Consider the following 24,355-nt stretch of genomic DNA (forward strand, 5'->3'; position numbering starts at 1 on the left):
TTTTGCCCAAGATCAAACAGCTTGGAACTTCCAAAGACAGCCAGGGCCTAAAGCAGCGTCTCCTGCTAATTTCTGTCAAAGCAACCCATCAGAGTCCTATCATTGCTTACTGGAGTAAGGGAGATTTGTTCTTTAGATGGAGTCTCATTTTCTAGGAGAGAGTTATTGGTGAGGATGGAAGATCTGGTTTCAGGCAGGTATTCTAACTCAGGGGGCCTGACTCTAATTGGACCAGTTCCTGACATAACAGTTCAAGATTGATGGATACCATAGGGTATCCATCAATGTTTCCATGAAGAACTAAACAGTGGCTTCCCGAGTCTGATGTAACTGCTTCTCTGGAATGGGACTATTTACTCTAAAAAGGGTCAGTTTTTATTTTTTTAATTCGAACAAATAGCCTTTTCATAAAGTTCCTTAATAAAATAATAATTACTTGCCACATCATATTTCTAGTCAAGAGTTTTCCGGAAGAAGGTCACATTGCTGCAGAGAGTGGCATTTCAGTTCTCAGCAAGTAGTTGCTGCCCAAGGTCCCACACACTCCCTCCCTCCTCCCACTCTGCTTCCCTTTCCGAACAGCTTCAAGCATTTGATGGACTAGCTGTGTCAACACGCCTCCTAAACTGTGAGGCTGTGTGTGCATGCGAACTGGTCATGTTGTTAATAGTACAGTCCCCACAGTTCCTGGCTTTTGGAAGGCTAACTGCTTGTTCCAGAGCTTAATGACATGGCTGAGGAAAGTCGCTGAGCCTAGTGGTTGTCTGAGGCAAAGCTCACCTTGAGTTAATCAGAAAGCAAGCTTGACAAAGGGATCAAAGAACAAGTTGGCAGCAGCACAACCCATGGGTTCTCTGACTTCCTGAGGAAGTAAACACCCAGCTGTGAATTTATTGACTCTCCCTTAAGAAGTTCTAATGGAATAAATTTTGCTTTCTTGGTGCCTGCTAATTAGACAATTATTTAACTCTGTTTCTTTTTTTAATGACTCTCTGCTGTTGTTTGAAGACTTCTGTCTATTATTTGTAATAAAAACCTCTGTCACATTTTTGCCTCATTATCTTTAACAAATAGTGCATTCCCCAGCCCCAATCCCTGGCTCCCTTCATTCTCCCTCCCCCTGTACCTCCTGAGTCTAGAGCTCCCAGAGTTTCAAAGACCAGCTGTTATCATTTTGTTGACTGAGAGATTTTTTAGAAACTTCTATCACAGGCACAAGGCTCCACGGGGGGCTGTTGAATTAAATATCAGCTATTCAAACAGGAATTAGCTCAGAGAACAAAAGCAGCAGGAATACAAGGGACAGACATGGGCAAATATTGCAGTCCTCCTACTCAGGGACTGCAAAGCTGGGCCTCTCTCTGGGCCCCACAATTCACACTGAGTTCCTGAGCCTTGGCTGCCCTTAGCCTCAGGGAGTTACCAATGCTCTCTTCCTAGGACTGGAGACCAAGCTCAGACCAAGCCTGGGTCATTCATTAGTTCATCCCACAGTGGGTCAGTTTTACTTGGGCATCCCAAAGAATCTTTTACTAGGCTGCTATTTCTTCAACAGGATTGGTTGAGTCCTGTTATATGCTAAAGTCTGCCTGCAAGGTAGTTACTATTTCACTAGATCCTTCCTATTCAAAGGATGGACATGGCTGCCTTCTTGGGAAGTGTAGCTCATACAGTCTCATAGGTCCTTTGCTGACAATAACCATGCTTGATTTATTGCTCTGTTGTCTTTGCCATTCTTAACAGTCTCTAAACTTGTATTCAGCAAATGAAGTCCGAAAGGACATGGAACACATACAAAAGAGATATGAGCGTCATGGGTAGATATTTATAGCCTGTCCACATCTAGCATGTGTGATGCCAATAACCACAGAGTTCTTACAAAGCAAACAAGCTAAGTAAGAGTGCTGCTAGAGTCCCCAGTGCATTTACTGAATACAGAAGCAAAACACAGAGACCTAGGAAAACAAACTACCAAGACAGCCTTGCATCCCTATGTTAACAGCCACTTAAAGCTGAAAATGACTTGAGTAGAGGAGAGGGAGGGACAACCTGCAGCAGCTCACTTTCCTTCCAGTGCTTCCTCACTCCTTTGGATCACCAAACCCAAGGGATGAGGGCACTGCAGGCAGTGTCTGAATCAAGAAATCAAAGCAGTTGGGTTTAGTTTTCTGGAGCAATATCACCACCATGGTGTGAATGAAATATATACAGATGAACCCGCTCTGGGATTACCTGTGAGTTCACTGGCCTTGTATCTGCCTTTGAAAGTGACATTGTGCAATGTATACGACAAAGCTTTGTACATGGCCTTGAACTTCCTTTTCCTTTATTTGCCACTGCATTAAATAAGAAAGCACACCATGAAGAGCAGTGAGTAGGACTGTGGGAGAAGAAAAATGTTTGTCCTAGATGATGCCTCCCACCCTGCTTCTGTAAGAAGGGGCCCTGCATTCAGGTTTGCCCTAACCCTGTAGTACCCATGTGGGACCCTGTGACTTTTGAGAAATGGTGACTCGCGGGACCTTCCCCAGGCCCATTGAACCGGAATCTGCACATCCATCACACATTCTTCATCAGGAGCCTCCTGTGCACATTCCAGTTTGAGAAGCATGGGCTTAGATTGTGTAGTCCATGATTCGGTTTCCATCAGGGGAATTCGGATCCTAATCCCAGCGGTCTGACTTGAACAGAAGTGAGAAATGATTCCACTCTGCTGTAGGGCTGGGAAGTCATACCCCTCTTACCCCCAATTTGCAGAGGTAACAACAACTTAGAGAGGTCAGTGCACTTGCCCAGCAGAGTAAGTTGTCAGCTAATGAGCCATAAAATAGGAATTACAAGCAAAATGTGTCTGGCCCAAACCTAAGGTTTTTGTTGAAATCAAAAGTTCCCAAACATGAACAAGCAGAAGAAATGACCAGAAAGATTATTGAATGAAGATGCCTGTGTCCCACACACAGAAAGCCAAAATCTCTAGGTTGAAACTTGAAAATGAGTGTGTTCAAGAACAGCGGTCGTCAGGCCCACAAGAAGTCTCAGAAGGTAAAGCACTGTGTACAAGGCTGATGACCTGAGTTCAATCCCTGGAACCTATATAAAGAGGGTAAGAAGGAACCAGCTACAAAATTGACCTCTGACTACACACACACACACACACACACACACACACACACACACACACACACGATGGTATGTTCGCACCCACACCCATATTCACAAACATTCACACAACACTAATACAGTTAAAAATTTTTAAACCCAAGAGGACATTGCTCCCAATCTTATACATAATACATAAAGAGCTTGGTAAGAACCCTGATGCCCAGGCTATACCTCAGCAATTATGTAAACTTGGCTAGAGTTGAGACTGAGGTATCTGAACATCTAGCTACCTGTGAACTACTCTTTGAAAAGACCTCTAGGTGATCACCCAGAGCTGGGACTCTGCTTGACACTTGCAAACGAGCACCTGTTCACATGGCTTCCTTGGGCTCCTGTGCACACCGGTGAGAAAGAAGTGACTGAGAAGCAAACAAAAAGTGTGGGGTTTCAGAAAACTGACTTCACAACCAGAACCAACCTAATCAAAATGTTCCATACATGGGGGAAAATAAAAACAAAAACAAAACCTGTTGTACCCAGGATCACTGGTATACATCATGTTACTAAAAGTCTAAAACAGGGTAGTGGGAAGTAGGCTCAGTGGATAAAGTGGTTGCCATGCAACCCTGAAGACCTGAGTTAATTCCCCAGCACTCACAGTTAAAAAGCATGGTGTGGTGGTGCATGCTTGTAATTGACACTAGGGAAGCAGAGATCGGAGGATCCATGGCACTCACCTGCCACTCAACTTAGGCAAATCAGTGAACCCCAGTCCCAGTGAGAAACCCTGGTTGAAAAAAAGTGGACAGTGCCTGAGGAATTGATTGCCAACTGAGGTTGTCCTCTGGCCTCTGGCAGACATATATGCACATATACAGTCTAAAGTTTATCAAACAATCTTTAGTAACCCAAAGGCAACAAAACTATGCAAAATATGTATGTCTGTTTGTAAATTACTATTTTTATCTCCAGGAATATGTCATTTATCAGTCACTGATCTGGAACCATTGCCACGTGTCTATGAAAGCTGCTGCTATCAGCCACTGTCAAGGAGACTGTGGATATGGCAACCCAAGGTCCACAGAGACCTGGAGAGACAAGAGAAGAGCCAGGGTGCCTGCTAAGAATCTCAAGAGTTCACAGTTAGATGTCCAGAGGTCAAGATTTAAACTGTCTTTAAAAACCAAATCTGCCTCAGTGTCCAGCCATCTACAAATTTTTCCAAAGCTCATCTGGAGTCGCCACCTGCACATGAATCATCTGGGTGCTGGTTTAAACGGCAACATCTCCTAATTTCAGCCCAGACCCCCAGATCACCATCTCCTGGGGATGATGCCATTAAAGGCAAGTTCCCTAATGATTTGTGTGCTCATTAAAGTTTGAAAACAGCTGTTCAGATAGTTCTGTCCCAGTGTAAGGCAGAGGCAAGACCACCAAGCTAATGTCACCCTGGGGAAGCTGTGGTGCTGAAGCAGCTGGCTTCTCCCCTCCCCAGGGATCAGCACACATCTTCACACCACCGTCTTCCCTCTCTACCATAGGGTTAGTTTGAGATTGTGCCCCAGAATTTACAATGTGACCAATACAGAGGCCACTCACTCATACAGAACCCAAGGGAAATCCACCAATTCTCTCTGAGATTGCTTTCTAAGGCATCTTCATGCTACAAATAAGTATCTCACCCTACTCATGCCTTTCCTTCATCAACCTGAGTAGCTCCATGTCCTTTAGCTTTTTTTTTTTTTTTATCTTCTTACATTGCCTTAAAACTGGGTTTGTGTGTGTCTTGTGTACCAGGCTTTATTGTTTGGATATAAATATTTCTAGTGCATGTAAGTGGGGTTGTTTAATGCCTCATTGTGATTCATATTTTTTCACCAAACATGAGGCATTAAAAAAGAGATGCTGATTACTATGTGTTCTCCTTTCTTTCCTCCTCCTCTTCTTCTTTTTCCTCTCTCTCTCTCTCTCTCTCTCTCTCTCTCTCTCTCTCTCTCTCTCTCTCTCTCTCTCTCTCCAGTCTTCTTAGTTCCCATTGTTTTGGAAGCATTCTTTTTTTTTTGTCCATATTCATTTTAAACTGAAATGGGACCATCATCCAAGCCATTAAAGAGACATAAAAGACAGGAGATAGTTTAAGTCCCCCTCAATGGTTATCACTAAGGGTCTTAGTAAAAGTGCTATTATGAATCACAACAATACCTCATTTAATCCATTTATCTTTTAAGGATGCTTCCTTACTTCTTAGACTGCATAACCCTGTGGTGTTGTGAATATCATCCCCCAAACAGAGTAATTCTGCTTTCTATTCCATGTCTTCCTTTAGCTTACAGAAGAGCTTGGTGTACTGCTGAAGGCAGTCTAGCTGAAAGAGATTGCAAATATTCCAAATAAGCCTTGGAGATCATCTAGCATGAAGTTGTCTGAGTTACTAGTAAACCCTAAACATTTTATGAAAGAGAAAACAGAGGTCTAGAGGGCTTCAGAACTTGCCCAGGGACACATGCCAAATATAGCCTCAGAGCTGTGTCAGTAGTGCCAGATGTCCTGACTCCCTGGGTAGCTCTTTCTAGTGCCCACAACAGGCCACAGCCCCTCAGCACAGAGGGGGACTGGGAATTGGCTCTTGCAGCTGCCTCCTCCTCCTCCCCAAGCCTGATTCTCTGAAAGCAGAGCACACAGACCCAGTCTGTATTGGCGCTTCAGAGCTACAGAGCTTGCATTATTTAACACTGGCTTTAGCTATCTAGGATGGAAAATAAACAGCGCTATAATAAAATCCATAAAATATACCAAATTGGATTTTTTTTTTTCGGAGATGGCTCCAAGCACAAGTTGGCAATCAAAAGGTTTTCGAAAAGCCTGGAAATGGTGTTTGCTCTGTGGAAATTTCCTTGAATCCCGAATATTCCTGCCCTCCATCAGCTGGCTGAATTCTTTAGGAGAGAATGACTTGCTGTGATTCATAAGGAAAGGGGCAATTGCAAAAGGCCTCATAAAGAGTGCTTTCCCCTCACACTCTCAAGAACTACACACACCTCAATGCAGAAGCCTCAGCCCTCAGATTCTCATACATCCCCAGGCCTACACCAGTGGAACCCATGGGTAAAGTAGTGAGCATGCTTGCTAGCAAGGTGAGGAAGTGGTTAGTGGCAGGAGCATCAGCACTCCTGTCCACTATCAATATATGGGTTTGTAGGTCCACTGAAAAGCAAGCTTCCCTCCTCTCATATATTTCACCCTGGCTCAGATTTACCACCAGGCAATGCCTTCCTAAGTCACATGACTGGTAGTCAAGTAAGGACAGAAATTAGCACACAGTCCTTCATCATGATTTCCATGAGCATAGTCCTTTAAAAAAAAAAAAGGACCCTTCTAGGGACTGGGGATGCAGATCAATTGGTAGAGTGCTTGCCGTGGGTTTGATACTCAGTGTAGCATAAAGTGGGTATGGTGGCATGTACCACTCAGGAAGTGTAATTAGGGGGATCGGGAGTTCAAAGTTATCATTGGCTACAGAACAAGTTTGAGGCCCTGTCTAAAAGAAATACAGGATATCGCTAACACTTCTTGTTGAGGACTAATAAGCATAGCTCCTGAGCTCCCAGTGAGATCACTGGTTAAAGGATCGTGGTAAAAGGAGTGGCAGCACAAAAGACATGGTCCTCAGGACAACAGCGTTTTAGGATACTCTGAATGACAGAGAAAGGTGGCATCGGGAAAGATCACCCATACATATCTATACATATCTGTGCGGTCCTAGGGAAAGCTGGAGATGATCCAAGCCAATGGGCTGGGAGGCAACTGGGTGAAGGCATAGGAGAAGTCTTGTGGGAGCCAGGGAAATGTTGACTCTGTTTCCTGGTATACAAATGCCAGAACCTCTGTCTGCTGGGGTGAAGATTTCTCGAAACTCTCTAAAGGAAAATGGACAACTGTCGGGATGTCAATAGCTATCTGGTTAGTGCAGGGAAAATGCTTTGCTTATTCCTATGGTTTGCCTCAAATGCTTGGGAAAAAAATGGGGATGAAATGAAAGAAGAAGAAGAAAAAGAAGAGGAAAAGGAATAGGAGGAGCAGGAGGAAGAGGGATCTGTTTCTTCAGATCTCTCTCCACTGGAGCACATTTCTTCTAATTTTAACCCTTGTGGCAAACACAGTATCTGTTTCTCCTTAAGGAACCCTTCAGGCAACAGCCACACACACTATCTCTCCCAGACACACACCTGAACAACCAGAGGAAATTCTGTCATAAAGAACTAATGAATGTGGTCTTCGTTCACCAGTTCCCCAGGACTCACTAGACATGTGAGAGAGACAGAGAAAGATCTAGCACAGTAACTGAGTTAATAGGAACTGGCAGAGAATGCATATCAATGCTTTAATAATCTAATTAATGCACTCTGAGAGATGTGAGAGTTTAACTTCTGTAAAACAAGACATGTTGATTCAAAAGTCAAAGCAAATGGCCCAAGAAATTGAAAGTGTGGAGAGAAAAGTTAAATGATACTGATGGTAGAGTCAAGGAATACAATATCTATTCAATAAAGCCTCCAGAAACAAAAACTAGATACAGTGTTTGTGAGCAAAGGGAAGAAGCAGGAGGGAGAAAATGTGTGTGTGTGCGCGCGCGCGCGTGTGTATGTGTGTGTATAAACAACACGTTCCAAAGTTTGAGACAAACAAGAATTTTCATAGTAAAATTTCTGAACTTACTTCTGAATAAGGTTCTGAATAAGAAAATTTTTGAATAAGGTTCAGTGAGAGACCTCGTATCAAAAAAAAAAAAAAAATGAGGTGGAGCACCATCTAGAAATACATCCAGCGTTGACAACTGGCCACCAAACATGAAAACATGAGCACACAGGTGAGCACACCCCCCTACACACACACACACACACACACACACACACACACACACACACAAATACACCTCATACACCACACACATGCACACACAAATACACTAAAGCCTAATGCAAGAAAATTGAGTAATATACTACAGGATGTAAGAAGCTAGGGAATATAATCCAGAAGACATGGAGAGAATAAAAAGATATTAAACAATGATCCACTAACCATGGGGTAGTATCTTCTGAAAATCAATTACCAATAAAATTTCCTAAGCTTCATGTGACAGTGGATAGTTTCAAATATCCATAACACAGAAAATGTTGCTTGGGCTGAGCAAGCTAGTAAGCAGCACCCTTCCATGGCCTCTGCATCAGCTCCAGCCTCTAGATTCCAGTCCTGTTTTGAGTTCCTGCCCTGAATTCTTTTGATAATAGACTGTGATGTGGAAGTGTAAGAGAAATAAACCCTTTGCCTCCCCACAAAAGAAAAAAAGAAAGAGAGAGAGAGGGAGGAAGGGAGAGAGGGAGGGAGGGAGGGAAGGAGGGAGGAAGGAAGGAAGGAAGGAAGGAAGGAAGGAAGGAAGGAAGGAAGGAAGGAAGGAAGGAAGGAAGGAAGGAAGGAAGGAAGGAAGGAAATGCTGTTTGTAGAAAAATACGAATATAGAAAATACTAATATAGAAAAGATACTAACGTGAAAAATTAAGGCAAGAAAAAAGGGAAGAAAGACTAGAAGGAAATACACGTGAAATAAATACAGTTTCATACCAGGATATCAACCCACACAGTACAGCATTTTTTAAAATGCAAGAAACATATCCAGGTGTAGTGTTGCTCACCTCTAAGTCCAGCACATGGAAGGCTGAGGCAGGAGAATCATAATCTCCATGCAGCCTAAGCAAGCTAAGGAGACCTTGTCTTAATAGTAATAATAAAAATAATAATAATAATAATGATGATGATGATGATAATAATAAATAGAAAAGTAAGTTATACTTTAAGGTAGTAATAACATTTGAATGACTAAATATCAGATTTTCTTAAGGAACACTTTCTACGGGGCTAAAGAAAATATTTCGTACTTTCTGCTCAATTTTTCTATAATCCTAAAAGTGCTCCAAAACCTAAAGTTGATTTTACTAAGAAAAGGAAGAGGTTTCCTGCCTAGAATAGGTGGGTGGTCTGAACAACTTTATTATAATTAATAATATGCTAACTATGGAGTAAGTATTAAATAACATATGTAAAGAGATTAGAGAGTTCTTGAGAAGCACATTTGAGTCTTTATGTGGTGATTTATACATTAATCTTAGGCTGTGAGTCTTGGAAAGCTTGCTTCTATGTTAATGAACACAGCACTTAGTTACTTGGTGCAATTAAAATGACGATTTGCTGACGTTTCAAAGAAACAAAAGCACAAAGACACACACCACTATTAATGTTTCTTATTGATTTTCACTTTTCATCAGTCACTTCACACGTGTGATATCCAATAGGACAGATCTGATGCAGGACCAAGGTGGTCATTGTCACGAGCTGCCTGTCAGACCCCTTTCTCCCAGTGACTTCATGGCTGGGATTAGATTCCTGGACTTGAAGCCTTTGGCCTGTGTTTGGCAATGGCTGGACCTTCTGCACACCAAACTTGCCACTACTTGCTCTGAGGTGCAATGGCCCTAAGATTCTTGGTCTCTGGATGTCCTTTGCTGCTGACAGCCCCTCTCCTGTTGCCCACTCCACATTCTCCCTTTTCTCACCCTCCCTTCCTCACTGTGTACCTCCCCCCACCCCCCACTCAACACACATGCCACCCATTTTGATCTGTCTCTCTCTCCACCACTTACCTGGCCATAGCATTAGTCTGCCATAAATTTTATTTGTTAGATCTATTGATTAAAGTTTTATTTTCCCTGTTCTTAATTAACGTATCATTCATTCTGCTCCAGCTTAAGATAAGTTGTAGACCTCAAACAATAGATACATTGCTGATAAAGCTATTTGTAAATCAATGTTCTGTAAACTGTCTCATATTTCAAAGGTACCAACAGAGCTTGCCAGATGAAACAATCCTATGATGAAAAATTAAAAACAATTCCCGATGTTCATTTTTGTGTATCTGAAGTCTCAGATACTGGTCACATAAAAAAGAAGCAACTTCATTTCAATGTCACTATCACACCTTTCAGCCACAGCTTTGGTTGATGACTTTAGAACAGATGTTAGACATCAAAAAACAATCTGTACAAGGGACTAATGACCCCCTTTCTGACTCTCTCATATGTAAATAAAAGGGGTTGGGAGAGAATGGATAAATGTGAAAATGTTCTCAAAATCTGAAAATGTTAAAGTGGAAAATATAAAAGCTATTCATTATATGTGTGCATGTCTACTGACTGTTATAATCTAGCCACTCTGTTAGAAGTGAAGATTAAAACCTTGATTAAGCCATATTGCTTGCCATCAAGGGTTCACAGTCTCTAACAAAGTGTGTATGTGTGTGCATGCACACACACACACACACACACACACACACACACACACACCACCTCCAAAACAATATGTAAGTATTATGAAGAATATCAGATAGATAGATAGATAGATAGATAGATAGATAGATAGATAGGTAGGTAGGTAGGTAGGTAGGTAGGTAGGTAGGTAGGTAGATAGATAGATAGATAGATAGATAGATAGATAGATAGATAGATAGATAGATAGATAGACAGATATGATAGATAGATGATGGATAGATGGGTGGACTGACTGACTGATGAGTGGTGGAAGGATGGATGGATCACAGTGGCACCAGGTTTGGAAATTTTCACACAAGAGCAGAAACTGAATCTCTTTGCTGTTTGATCACCTGTGTTTAGCACTGGGCATCAGACACAGCGAATATTTCTTGTTAGGGGGAGGGACACATGAGGCTCTATCCTTAGCTGAAGAGCAGCTACTGGTAACTGGTTGCTGTGAGAGTCATTTTTCTTCAGACATTGTGGTACATTGCCCAGGCTCCAGTAAATAAGCCCACACCCATCCATACACATGCAAGCAAGCAACAGTAATTAAACTTGGTAAGAGATAGACAATAGAGATAGAGATGACGTAGATAGAGATAGAGAATGCCATGAAGGTAGGAGGAGCAGATGCTGGGAAGGAGGGAGTTCTTTAGGGAGTAGGAGAGGGATAAGAGAAGGGAATGGATGGAGGGGTGTGAGTATGATCAAAATATATCACGTGTGTGTATGAAATTTTTTAGATATCTGTATTAAATTATTGGATGATTCACTTTGCTTTGCCAGGTCTTGGAGTTACAGATCAGTGGGGAGAAGACACATAACCTGGTCTCCAGGGAGAAGAAATGTTCTGTAGGGAGCACAAATGAAAAGTCACTCCAGGGAGAAGCAGCTGTGAGTTCAGGGAACAGAAACGATGGAGACGATTGTACACTTGAGAATTGCAAGTGGCTTACTGCTCAGCTTCAAGCCTACACGTGTCTCTCATCCTCCCCTCCCTCAGAACCCCAAGATGAAGGAGAACCTGATTTTGTTCATGTGTAGTGCATCAACCATGCTCTCTTCATGGCTTTCTTCATGGCTTTCTTCATGGCATGTAACACAGGGCTGCTTCCTACCTCCTTGCGCTACTTCATCTAAATTGGTTTCTCAAGGGTCTGTCTACATGTTCTTCTGACTTCCATGCTCTCCTTACATATTCCTAAATCACTGATTTATCCCCCATATTTTAGGCAGTCCCCAAACATACATTTCATAGAAAAAAAAAGGGGCTAACTCAAGCTTCCTGTGGTACCTGATAGAGTGACTTTTCACAAGCAGTGTGAACTTGCATCCAGAATTTTACTTGGCTCTATTCTACTGTTTCTTTTTTATATAAATATTTTTATTTCATAATTAATTAAATTTTACATATCAGCCACAGATTCCCCTGTCCTCCCTCCTCCCACCTCCCAGTCTTCCCCCCCAATTCACCCCCCATTCCCACCTCCTCCAAGGCAAGGTCTCCCCTGGGGAGTCAGCCCAGTCTGGTAGATTCAATTGAGGCAGGTCCAGTCCCCTCCTCCCTGTACCAAGGCTGAGCAAAGTGTCCCAGCATAGGCCCTAGGTTCCAAAAAGCCAGCTCAAGCACCATGGACAGCCTGGGGTACTCCTAAACAGTTCAAGCTCATCAACTGTCTCACTTATCCAGAGGGCCTGGTCTAGTTCCATGACTCCTCAGCTATTGGTTCACAGTTCATGTGTTTCCACTGGTTTGGCTATTTGTCCCTGTGCTTTTTCCAATCATGGTCTCAATATCTCTTGCTCATATAATCCCTCCTCTCTCTCTGGCCGATTGGACTCCTGAAGCTCCACCTGGGTTTTGGCCGTGGATCTCTGCATCTGCTTCCATCAGTCACTGGATGAGAGTTCTATCATGACAGGGTGTTCTGCCATCCGATCACCAGAGTACGTCAGCTCAGGCACTCTCTTGACCATTGCCACTAGTCTATAGTGGAGGTATCTTTGTGGATTTCTGGGGACCTCTCTAGCACTCTGCTTCTTCCTATTCTACTGTTTCTTAAGGCTTCAAAGTCTCTATAGTTTGAATATTTCATCTTCTATGTCTCTGAGTCTCAGCTCACAGCATGAAACAGAACAAAATTCTTTTGTTAGACTGCTTATCACCATTTTTATTTCAGAGAAACTGAGAGCAGCTTTGAAGGGTCTTTCTTTCTCCTGTGATAACTTGTATGTCTAGCATTTGCTGCAATGATGTCCCTTCTCCAAGACTGATAAGGAACCATGTTTGCCACAGCTGGGTAAAATGCTAGCTAAGAACTGGGTCTTGGGCCTTAGCCCTAGGGAAGGCAAGAACAGTAATAGGCAGGCCATAGAGCGCTCAACTTTGCAGACAGACAAGTCCAAGTTGGAACTCAAATTCCATCTGTCTCCTACTAGACAAGTTGCTGCCTAGCCCTGCAGCACCAGGGGCCATTGAAATGTTCTCCCTCTCATTCCATGGAGTTCCCCTAGCTACTGCAGGGTGTGAACTCAGTAGTACCCAGGGCAACAACAAAATAGATATCCTCGGCTTTCCCCACCCGAAGTCTCCTCCTCTAGGCAAGAGTCATGTGTTAAACCACCTTCATTTGGAAGCACGGCCTGCTCTGATGTCTTCCAAATAGTCTCCCACTGAATCTATTTGCTCCAAGGTCTCCACCCAGTCATACCCCAAAGTGAAATTCTGACCTACATGGCTCCTGTCACACATGACCAGTGCTTACATTGAGGACCTGAAGTGGCAAAGACCCTTTGCAAAGCTTAGGTTAGATTCCCGACTTCCAAGATCACATTCCCTCTTGGCCCTCAGGAACGACATAAGGACATTGCATAAAGAACCCTTGAGTTTGCCAGCATGGATGTGCCTCGTCTAGTGGAGGAAGGTCTCGTTACACTTATCATGGAAATGCAAAATGATTCTTTTAAATCATATAAAGATGCAGGCTGTGCCAACGAGGGGCCTTCAAACCAGGTGAGAATAGACCTCACAAAGCTCCACACACCTGGCTCAACTGTCCAGTCCTCTCCATGTTTCCATTCTCTTGCCTTCCTCTTCCCCATTCTTTTCTTTCTCTTATTGTTCTCCCTGCTTCCTTTGCTTTGCATTCCTTGATCGTTGCACATGAGTAGGAAAGCTGTGTGTCTCATCCTGAATTATAGTAGACCACCTTGATCCTGCCACCTAGTAACTCAAAGCCAACCAAAGCATTAGAAAGCACTGCACAGCAACGTGCGGGCAGTCATTTTCTAAGAGCTAAAATACACACCCAATTTACATGACTATTTGCATCTGTGTATAAATTATACATCAATATGTATCCTCCCAACACAGTGAGTGACTAAAATACTTTTGCTACTTTCAAACTTGTCATTGCTCAATTTTTCCTCTCTCCCCCTTGCGATAACACCCACACACATCTTTTCATTCCTTGGAAGAAAAACGAGAGAGAGAGAGAGAGAGAGAGAGAGAGAGAGAGAGAGAGAGAGAGAGAATAAGGTAAGAATTAAATAGAGGATAAAATGGAAGAAAAGAGAAAATAATGATGAGAACAAAGGGATCAATGGGAAAATAAATATATATGGATAACCAAGGAAAGGATATCATGGCTATAAGATTTCGGTAATGGTTACACAAACCTATTCAATGGTTACACCAACTTATTCTGTGGAGAGAAAATAAAGCAAAATAAGGGTGAAATAAAAATATGTGCATCCTCTACATATTTTATTAGTGAGTGCAAGTAAAAAGAAAATAGTTAGGGTTTTGGAAAGTGTCCTGATGCTCTTACTTTGCTGTAAATGTGTATGTAGATTCAGCCTTTTAACAGGAAGCATGCATCATAAAACAACACAGCTACAGTTGTTTTATGCCCACATTAAACTGGCTTTGGGCAATGTCACTGCAAAAGGTTCACATAAGACCAAATGCGTAATAGACAGCGTCCATCATACAAATCGGCCTCATTGACATGCTCTCCTCCCTACTCCATCCCATAATAACCCAATTCAGGTCTGCGGGCAGCCAAATGTCTGACTTCCCAAGGAAACCATACTCTTTTTTCTAGGCAACCAGACTAGAAGAATGCAGGGTAGATTGAGATCTTCTTTTAATCCTATGGAAGCAGGCAGAAAGGAGCCCCCAAAACGGCAGGGATCAAAGAATGAAGTAGAGAGTTGCCAACCCATCTATGCCCAGGCTCTGATGGGGTACGAGCTCCACATCGCCATCTGTGTTCGGTCTCTGAGAACTCCTAAATGCTCATGTATCCTTGTTAACAAATTCCTCCTTTCTGCTCCAGTGCATTTTGGGTAAGTTTCTATCATTTTCCACCAAAATGACTTTGACTATGACTATATAATCCAATTAATTTAGAGGGATTTACATTTTGATTCTATACTTCCAATAATTTGTAATAGATTCAAAATGTTTCTTTGTGGTTAATAGGATGGTTTTCTTTTACTATTAAGCAAATTTGAATCCTTCAGGATATAGCCAATTTGGGTAAGGAACATTCCTTAACAGTTATATTTTCACCCATAGCACTATCAGAGACAGTGTGGATAAGTATCAGTTTGTTTTGCCCAGCAGATTATGACTGTGTGAATTACAATACATCTTGCAAACTAAAATACATTGAAGTTCAATAAAATTCTCACCCATGGGTCTCACTTTTTTCATTTCTGCCATCAAAATACCAATACCTCATTAACTGTGAACAAACATTGAAAATGTGCTAATTCATTTAATAAATGCATGGAAAGAGCAAAGACACACACACAAAGAAAACGAAGCACTCAGAAGTAGGCAAACTGGTAACAAAGGATAAATTTGATGAATTCTTCAGGAAAGGCTTCAGGCTTGATAAGTAATTTATTGCAGCAGAAAAAGAAGGTACCATATGGTGAGAAGATCAAAGAACCTAGAAGAGGAATCTGGACCGGCCAGAGCACGGCTATTCTCTCAGTTGTACCTGTATGGGGCATGCAGAGGTTCATATCAGAATCCCACTGTGCGTTCTTTCTCCTCGGCTGTTTGACCACAGGCCAAAGCTAATATAGGACAAAACACACTTCCTTCACATCGCATGATACAGAATCAGTAATTCTGAGCCAATGCTCTTTGCTTTCCAAAACTTACCAACTCACTCTAGTAATTTATATGACAACATGCATTCAAAACAGTTCTATCCCTGTGCTATACAGAAACAACAGAAAGCCATATATCTGACTAAGGGGCTTAGTCCCTACCTTCAGGAAATTCAGGTTCTAGGCCTGTATTCATATTCTGTTTTTCTAATTTACTATATTAAAATAATTGAAGTTGGATTAAAATACATGGGACTAGGATAATTATTGATAATCTCTATTTACTCTATACCAGGGACTGCTAGATATATATGTAGAGAGAGAGATGGAGAGCCATAGATATATGTGTTTATATGTCTATAGAGAGTACATATGGATATGTATATATTTATAATGATTATTACATATGCTTTACAGATAATATATATTATCTAGGTATCTACATGGCAAACATTGCTCTACCTATTGTATAGATTGTCAAGTTGGGTTTCCAAAACAATGACTAATTAATTGCCCAAACCACCCAGCAATTAAGTGAGGGACCCAGAATTGAACCTAAATATCTTTTAATCCCGAGCTCATTTATTTCCATTTTATTTGGACTTAACATAAACTACACTAAAGTGCCTCTGGAAGTGAAAAGAAAGGTGTTTATTCAATCAGTCACTTGATTACTCAGTAGTTTTCAGCTCTTGTGTTGTATGACTTTAAGCTACCCTTCCCAATGTGCCCATATTAATCATTCACCTCTGGATCAACACTGGAACTACAAAATCCACAGACCCTGTCTATTTCTGCACATCTTTCTGAATGAAACCAAAGTAAGAAAGAAAGTCTTTCCTCCAAGAGTCCTCCGGTCTATTTGGGAGATAAATAAAACACCCATTAACCAAATTAAATGAAACACAGTGATGCCTCAAAAAATGCGAAAGTCCAGAAGACATTCCAAAGCAAGCATCCGATTTCCCAAAAGGCTGCTTGAGGAGATTAATAAAGGAGCCCTTTAAATACCATGGCAATCTGCTAACTGCACAGGTGGTCTGACACGGCCCACTGCTGCCAAGCACAGTCAAAGACACCACAAGGAAGCGAGGCGAATGAGAAAAGCATTTTTACATTTTTTAATCTCCTATGATGATTTATCCTCTGTGCTATGAGTGGAAGCAAGTCAGCCTCCCTCTTCCTCAAAGCATTGCCTCCTCCCCCATGTTAACACTTTTTTCTCTCTCCCTCTCTCTCTCCCTCTCTCTTTTCCTCTCTCTCTACCTCTCCCTCTTCTCTCTCTCTCTCTCTCTCTCTTTCTCTCTCTCTCTCTCTCCCCAATTTAAATTTATAATTCATCTGTGTTTCTCTTCATTCGGGTTTCAGTGACTCAATTAGAGAATGCAAATACGTGTTCCCTTGCTACCTGCCCTGGCTCAGGGATCGCTTATCAGTAGGCTGGCAACAGATAACTTAAAGGACATTCAAAAAGACATGTGATTCTAAGAATAGACATTGGGGAATATTAACAAGTAATAAATCTGTCTTTGGACACCAAGTAAACTTACCTTCATGTTATTTCTTTTGCTCACGGGTAGCTGATAACACAGTTATGCCTATAAAGTATATTAGGTCAGGGATCCAATTTTGATATTTTCCCGTATCTAACATTATCTATTACTACAGTTCCAAAAAATATTAAATTGATGCTAATCATATAGATATTGGAATGCACATGTACACAGGGGTTTGTCTCCTACCCTGAGTTAAACTGCTTTTCTTTTTTATTTCTCCCCTTCCACTAGTATCTAGGTTTTAACTCTAACTGAAGAAGGAAGAAATTAATTTTTTGCTTTAGTAGTCAGAAGATTAGAAACATTAAAACAGATGCACCACAGTCATGTTTATTTGAGTTTTTTTTTTTTTTTAATCGACAGACCAAAGGGGAGGAAATCTAACTGGTAGATACTTGAAACAGAACTGCATTCTCTAATAGACTATAATCTTCCCGCTAGTTCTCCTCTCGTGCTGTATCCAGCAACTCATCTTTGCAAATACAGGGTTTGCTTTATAATTTCAAGGCTTCCTCCCTGTCACTCAGCCAGGCAGGAGCGGTCCTCAGTGGCATGCCACGTCCTGTCACAGGTGGCTGTACAGACGGGGACAATATCAGCCAGTCCCAGTGGAAAGAAAGACCACAAAACAGAAGGCTTCAAGTCAAGTGAGGATTTGGGTGTGCAAGATTGCTTTAGTTAAGGGAGGGAAAGGATTGGAAAGGTAGTGAGAGAATGGAGGAACTCCACCTAGAAAACAATTTAGAACAAAGGGAGCCAGGGTAAATGATGTCTGGTCCCTGACAATCACAGCCACGTGCAATATAGATCCTAGCTGCTACAATCTGGACCTTAAGCATGCCCCCAAAGGCCTGTATGGCAAAGGCTTGATCCTTGGAATGGGGCTATTGAGAAGTTTTTGGCACTTTTAAGAGCTGGGGCATCCAAACAGATCCCTAAGATCATTGTTTGCATGCCTTCAAAGGGGACTGTGGGACCCTAGCCACTTCCTCGTGCCCTCCTTTGCTTCCTGATCGGGAACTCTGCACTATGCTTTCACATTTGTCCTTCCATGCTATGCAGCCACACCACAAGTCTAAAGCAATGGGGTTCCCAAGCTGTGAGCCCACACTCAAATCTTTTGAGTGATCCACGTATTTGGTTTATTTGTTGTTGTTGTTTTGTTTTGTTTTGTTTTTTATTTTATAATTTAATTTAATTTTACATATCAGCCACAGAATCAAGGTATCGGTGATAGTGGCATAAGGCTGACTAATATGTGTGGTTCTCCCTACACACTACTGATTCAAAACACCTTGGTATTGAGCCTGGGAATCTGGAAATTTTCAAAATACACGGGATGGTAGAGCATTTGTATTTAGAACTAAGGCCTCATTTAAGCTCTCCCACCTAGTGCAAGTCAGTTGCAATAGGTTTCAGCATAGATTGTGTGATGCAAACAACACTCTGGAACCCTTGAACGCTGCCGACTAACAGGGAGAGTTGAGGGAAGAGGAATATCAGTCCTCAGCATGAGCAAACAACTAAGAAGGACCACAATTTAAACATGAAACCACAGTTCTAGAATCAACTGAGAAAACCAAGAGAGGAATAAAGGTATAAATGCAAGCATTATACAGGAAAATTTTCTGGCACTTGTTGACTGGTTGGATATGAAGCATAACCAGAAATACTAAGGTCTTAATCTGTATCCCAAAGCCAGCATCTTCTCTGCACCTCCAGAACCATTGCCCTGTCTTCACAAGTTCCTCTATAGCAGCTTGCGGACCTCTGGCCCTGTGCCTGCTCTCGCTAGGTCCCTTTACCTTCACTACTCCCGTTGGTGGTGGTGGTTTTTTTGTGGGGCTCTTACCCTGTGTGGAAATGTCATGAAACACGACAGAATCCACTAATAAGAGTTTTATTAAGATAAGGGAGAGGGACAGATGTGCACAGGCCTGTGGAAAAACATGTGAGTGAAGGGGGCCTGGGAATCACGGCATCAGCTTATAAAGACTGGGCCGCGCCTGCGCACACAGGCCCATGTGGCTATTCCACGCATGCGCGTAGAGCACATGGTTGTGCTGCGTGCTTTACACAACCACACAGACATGGGGGTCCTGGTCACAGGAGGCGTTTTGACCCGGAAATGACTAGGCAGAAGTGACTAGGTCCCACTGGGCATGTGCAACCAGGCCCAACCATGGGGGCGTGTTGTGAATCCATATCAGTTGTTACCTTTGTTTCTTTGACTTCCGGTTTTCTCCCACCGCCACAGCTATGCCAAGACTTCTAGCAATGGTGGGGATGGGCATTTGTTTGTTTATGTTTGGTTTGGGATGGTTGGTTTCTACTTTACGTTTGTTGAACTGTCCTTTTCAAGCCCTGACTCATCATCCACCAATCCTTGTTCAAACATCACTTCTGACAGGAAGCCTTCAGTCTGGTGGAATACTATTGACACATTTTCAGGTTCCTGGCTACTTTCCTTTCATTGCTCTCCCTGGACACGTCGTAAGCTACACTTTGGGGATTACGTACTGTGTAATTTCTGAGTAAGAAATGTCCCTAATAAGGCTCATGCACTTGAGCATTTTGTCCTCAGCAGGTGGCGCTGTTTGGAGCAGTTTTGGATCATTTAGGAAGTGGAGCCTTCTAGAGGAAGTATGACTTTGGGGGTGGGCTTTGAGTGTTTGAAGCTCAGCCCTCTTCCAGGTCTCTTTCTCTGCTTCCTTTTTGTGGTTAAAGATATGATACTTCTTATTTCAGTCGCCTGCCGCCATGCCTCCCCACCATATGTACTGTCCCCTTGGGTCCATAAGCCAAAATAAACTCTTTATTCCATAAGTCACTTTCGGCCAAGGTGTTTTATCACCGCAGCAAAGAGTAACTGATAAACATACTTTTTAAAAAAAGTATATTTATTTATTTATTGTTGGGAGCCACCATGTGGTTCCTGAGAATTGAACTCAGGACCTCTGTAAGAACAGCCAGTGATCTTAACCGCTGAGCCATCTCTCCAGCTCCTGATAAACATACTTACTGCTAATGCTGCTTGGGTAGAGGCCGTATGTTTTGGCCCATAGTTCACTCAATACATAGCACATTGTTTGAGATACAGACACCTCTGTTTTCCGGGGGTAGGGGTGGGGAGGATACACACACACATACACACACACACACACACACACACACACACACACACACACACACACACGGATAGCTGGAAGATTTCAATGATTTCTGAAGAAATGGACGAATCAGTAAAGGGGAAAATGAAATACTTGGTTTTAAGAATTAACAAGACGTTGACAGCAGCAAATGCAGGTGGATACATGAAACAGAGAATCATAATAATTAAGTGGCATTTGACTTTAATAGATAATTGATAATGGATGTTGTACTCTACCACTAAAAATAATGATTTGGAACTTATAATCATGTAGATAGAGGCATCCGAATGAAAAAAGCACCACAGTCAATAATGTCAGAGAACAAAATACTGAGTTTTGAGGTATTCCCACGGTCAGAAGTGGGAGGAATAAATAGGAGAAGGATGAACCTGAAAGACAAAAATCCACCAAGGTGGCGTTGTAAATTAGCATAAGGGAAAGATCTCACAACAGAATTGTCAATGAAGTCAAATGTCACAAAGATGATACAGTTGGCAAAAATGGTGAAGATGACTAATATCATCATAAATATGTTCATATATATCATCCCTTCAGTGCTGGCCATCTGAAACTCTGTCATGAAGAATGCATCAAGAAGGGGCAGGCAAGCAGATAAAAGCTATTGTCAGATGTCACCCACCAATATATTGCAAATGCAACCCCAATCTTAGTCACTGTGTCCAGCAGCAGATATTAAGGCCCTTAGGATGCAGCACAAAACCACCAAGTTCCTCTCTCGTTGTCTTTCCACTTCCACTCAGCGGCTTGAGTTCCCACTTTCCCTTTGTTGAACAGCGTCTCAGACTCCCCTGAGTGCCTGATGAACTAGAACACACATCATCTGTTCAGGTGTGGTTACCCATGATTGGCTTTCTTTGTTTTTATTGGAAAGGACAAAATATAAAGGAAACTTAGACAAGTCTTCCCCCAACTGGAATGTAAGTGGGCTGTCATCCCCTGTGAATGCTTACAGTGAATGGTGACATCATTTCCTATGATCTACTAGTCTCAGTGTAACATCTGTCTTAGTTTGCTTTCTAGTGCTATGATAAAGACCATGACCAAAACTGACTTGAAAAAGAAAGAGTTTATTTCAGCTTAGAACTTGCAGTCATCCATGAAGGGAAGTCAGGACAGACATTCAAAGCAGTAGCCTGAAGGCATGAACTGAAGAAAAAACTATGGAAGAGTGCTGCTTACAGTCTTGCTCCCCCTCGCTTTTTTGGCCTGTTTTCATTTGCAACCCAGGACCACCTGTCTAGGTGTGGCACTGCCCACAGTGAGCTGGGCCCTAATCAATCATTAGTCAAGAAATTTTCCTGGAGACTTACCTATGTGATGGAGGCATTTTCTCAGTTGAGGTACCCTCTTCAAAGATGACCTAAGCTTCTGACAAAAAAAAAAATTTAAAAACAGTTCAACAACAAATCCTAATCATAATATCACCTTATTTCAGCAGAGCCCTGCCTTGTGTCATCTAAAAGGAGAAGGGAGTCAGTAACCATCCCTATCCTCAATCCATTCAAACCACATCTGGCATCTGTAGACCATGCTAAGAGCTTCCCTTTATTGGGAATGTAGACAGCACAAAATAAACTTAACATTCAAGAGACAGAAGGTCTCAACATAATGCCAGATGAAGAAAAGTTGCTATTCTGTCTAAAAAGCAGTGTATTTTAATGGGAGGCTTAGGATGAGAGGATGGGTCAGCCATGCATTGCTGAGCTGTGTGGCTATCATTTGTTTTTTCATCCTCCTTACTAAACTGTGAACATATTAACTGCAATGATCTTTTCAAACTTGTGATAGGTTTCCAGCATAGGTCTGTACCCAGAATAAACAATAAATACTTAGTTATGAAAAAAAAAAATGAATGGCTGAGAATTGCCTTTGAACTTTTGAAGAAAATTTTTGTGTGAAAGTGAGATTTGGATTTTATAGTCTCAAATAAGAGAATCGAGAACACCGCGAGATATATATATATATATACAGCTTTTGTGTGGCTATGAGGTAGAAATGACTGTAGAGCTCTTCTGGAGAAGGCGCACACTACAGAGAGGGAGCGTGCCTTTCTTGATGGTGTCTATCACTCCCCAAGCCAATCTGGAGCAAGTTTGTACAGAGTGTAGCTCATCACTAGGAGTGCTTGGTTTCTTGTCCATATAGATTCCTACATACAATCCCCAGAAAGATAACTTCCATTGTTGTGTTGGTTTGAATGAGAATCCCCCACAATAAGCTCATATATTTGAATGCTTGGTCCCTAGTTGGTGAAACTACTTTGGGAATAATTAGGAGGTATGACCTTGTTGGAGGAAGTGTGTCACTAGGGTGGGCTTTAAGGTTTCAAAAGCCTACACCAGGCCCAGTACCATTCTCTGTTGTGGATATTGCTCTATATAAATAAAACACTGATGCCAATGACCAGACAGGAAGTATAGGCGGGACAAGGAGAGAGGAGAATTGGGGAAACAGGAAGAAGCAGGGGAGACACTGAAAGCCACTGCCAGGACAAGCAACATGTAAAGATGCCGGTAAGCCACCAGTCACGTGGCAAGGTATAGATTTATAAAAATGGGTTAATTTAAGATAAAAGAACAGTTAGCAAGAAGCCTGCTACAGCCATACAGTTTATAAGTAATATAAGTGTCTGAGTGATTATTTTATACGTGGATTGTGGAACTGCGTGGCTTGGTGGAACCTGGAGAGAAGCCCTCCAGCAACAAATGGTGCTCACGTGGGTCAAATTCCAAAGACCTGGGTGGCTCCTGCCCTCAGCCTCCTCCCCAGCTGGTGGGTACCTAAACTGCCTGCAAAGTTCCTTAGAACCAGGGAACGCCTACACCATTCCATTCCCGAAAAAGGGTCATGAACTCATCCTCTGAACTGTAAGCAAGCCCCCCCCCCAATGAAATGCTTTCTTTAATGAATTTTATAAATCTTCACAGCAATAGAACAGTAACTAAGGCATTGTTGATGTCAGCTGTCCTGGGCATCAGTATGCTTTAGTGTTCTCCAGATGATTCTACCTGCAACTGGAGTTGACTAACTGCCATACCGAAACTTTAACACTCCTTCCAAACTCCAGGAGTCTATGTTGGAAGGGATGATAGGTTTTGTCCAAAGCTTCCCAATTTTTTTTAAATGAAATAGATTTACAATTCCCCTCTCCTTTTCTTCTCTCTAGCCCCTCCTAGCACCCTCGAGTCCCTCTCATGCACTCCCCACTTTCAAGTTAATAGTTTCTTTTTCATTATTGGTGTGTGTGTGTGTGTGTGTGCGCGCACACACACACACACACACACACACAAATATATATAAATACAAACCGAGTCCATTTTTCTTGTTTGTGTGCATATATGCTTTCAGAACTGATTTCCACATTGGACAACCAATAAAGACATTCATCCTTGGGAAGGCTAATTCTCCTTCCTTAGAAATCATTAGACTCCTGTACTTCTTTATCAAAGGTAGGACCCCATGAAATGTTTCCCCTTCTATGTTAGCATGTCTACTGAGAGGGCATGTTCCACATCTAGGAGAAGCTGTTTCACAGCAGACTTCCTAGTCCTTTTGTTCTTACGATCTTTCCACCCCTGTTCTGTGATATCCCATAACCCATAGATGCAGGAGCAGTGACGAGGATATATCCATTAGGATTGACCTTGCCATGGTCCTCTGATCTCTGCATTGTGTCCAGTTGTAGATATCTAGAGGCTTCTCTGATAAGGGGTGGTGGCTACACTTACAAAGCTCCCCAGTTGGGCTCAATTTAGAATTCATATTTTCTCTAGCATTGACTAAAGAATTGAAGCCTAATAAAGCCATATTCCAAACAGTGGACTAGAAGAGAGATTGAGTGAGACAGATAAAGAGATAAAAAAAAAACATATCTTAATTTTTATTTTGCAAATTTTAAATAATTAGATTTGCCCTTAACCAAAAATTTTAAAGTGTTTTCTGTCCAAACATACAAAGTTCTTCTCACAAAATCTCCAGATATGGAAACATCAACAGTTGAACTGAGAGTAGGCGTGGATTTAATCAAAGACCT

The sequence above is a fragment of the Peromyscus leucopus genome, chromosome 12 (assembly GCF_004664715.2).
Source record: "Peromyscus leucopus breed LL Stock chromosome 12, UCI_PerLeu_2.1, whole genome shotgun sequence".
Taxonomy (NCBI): Eukaryota; Metazoa; Chordata; class Mammalia; order Rodentia; family Cricetidae; genus Peromyscus; species Peromyscus leucopus.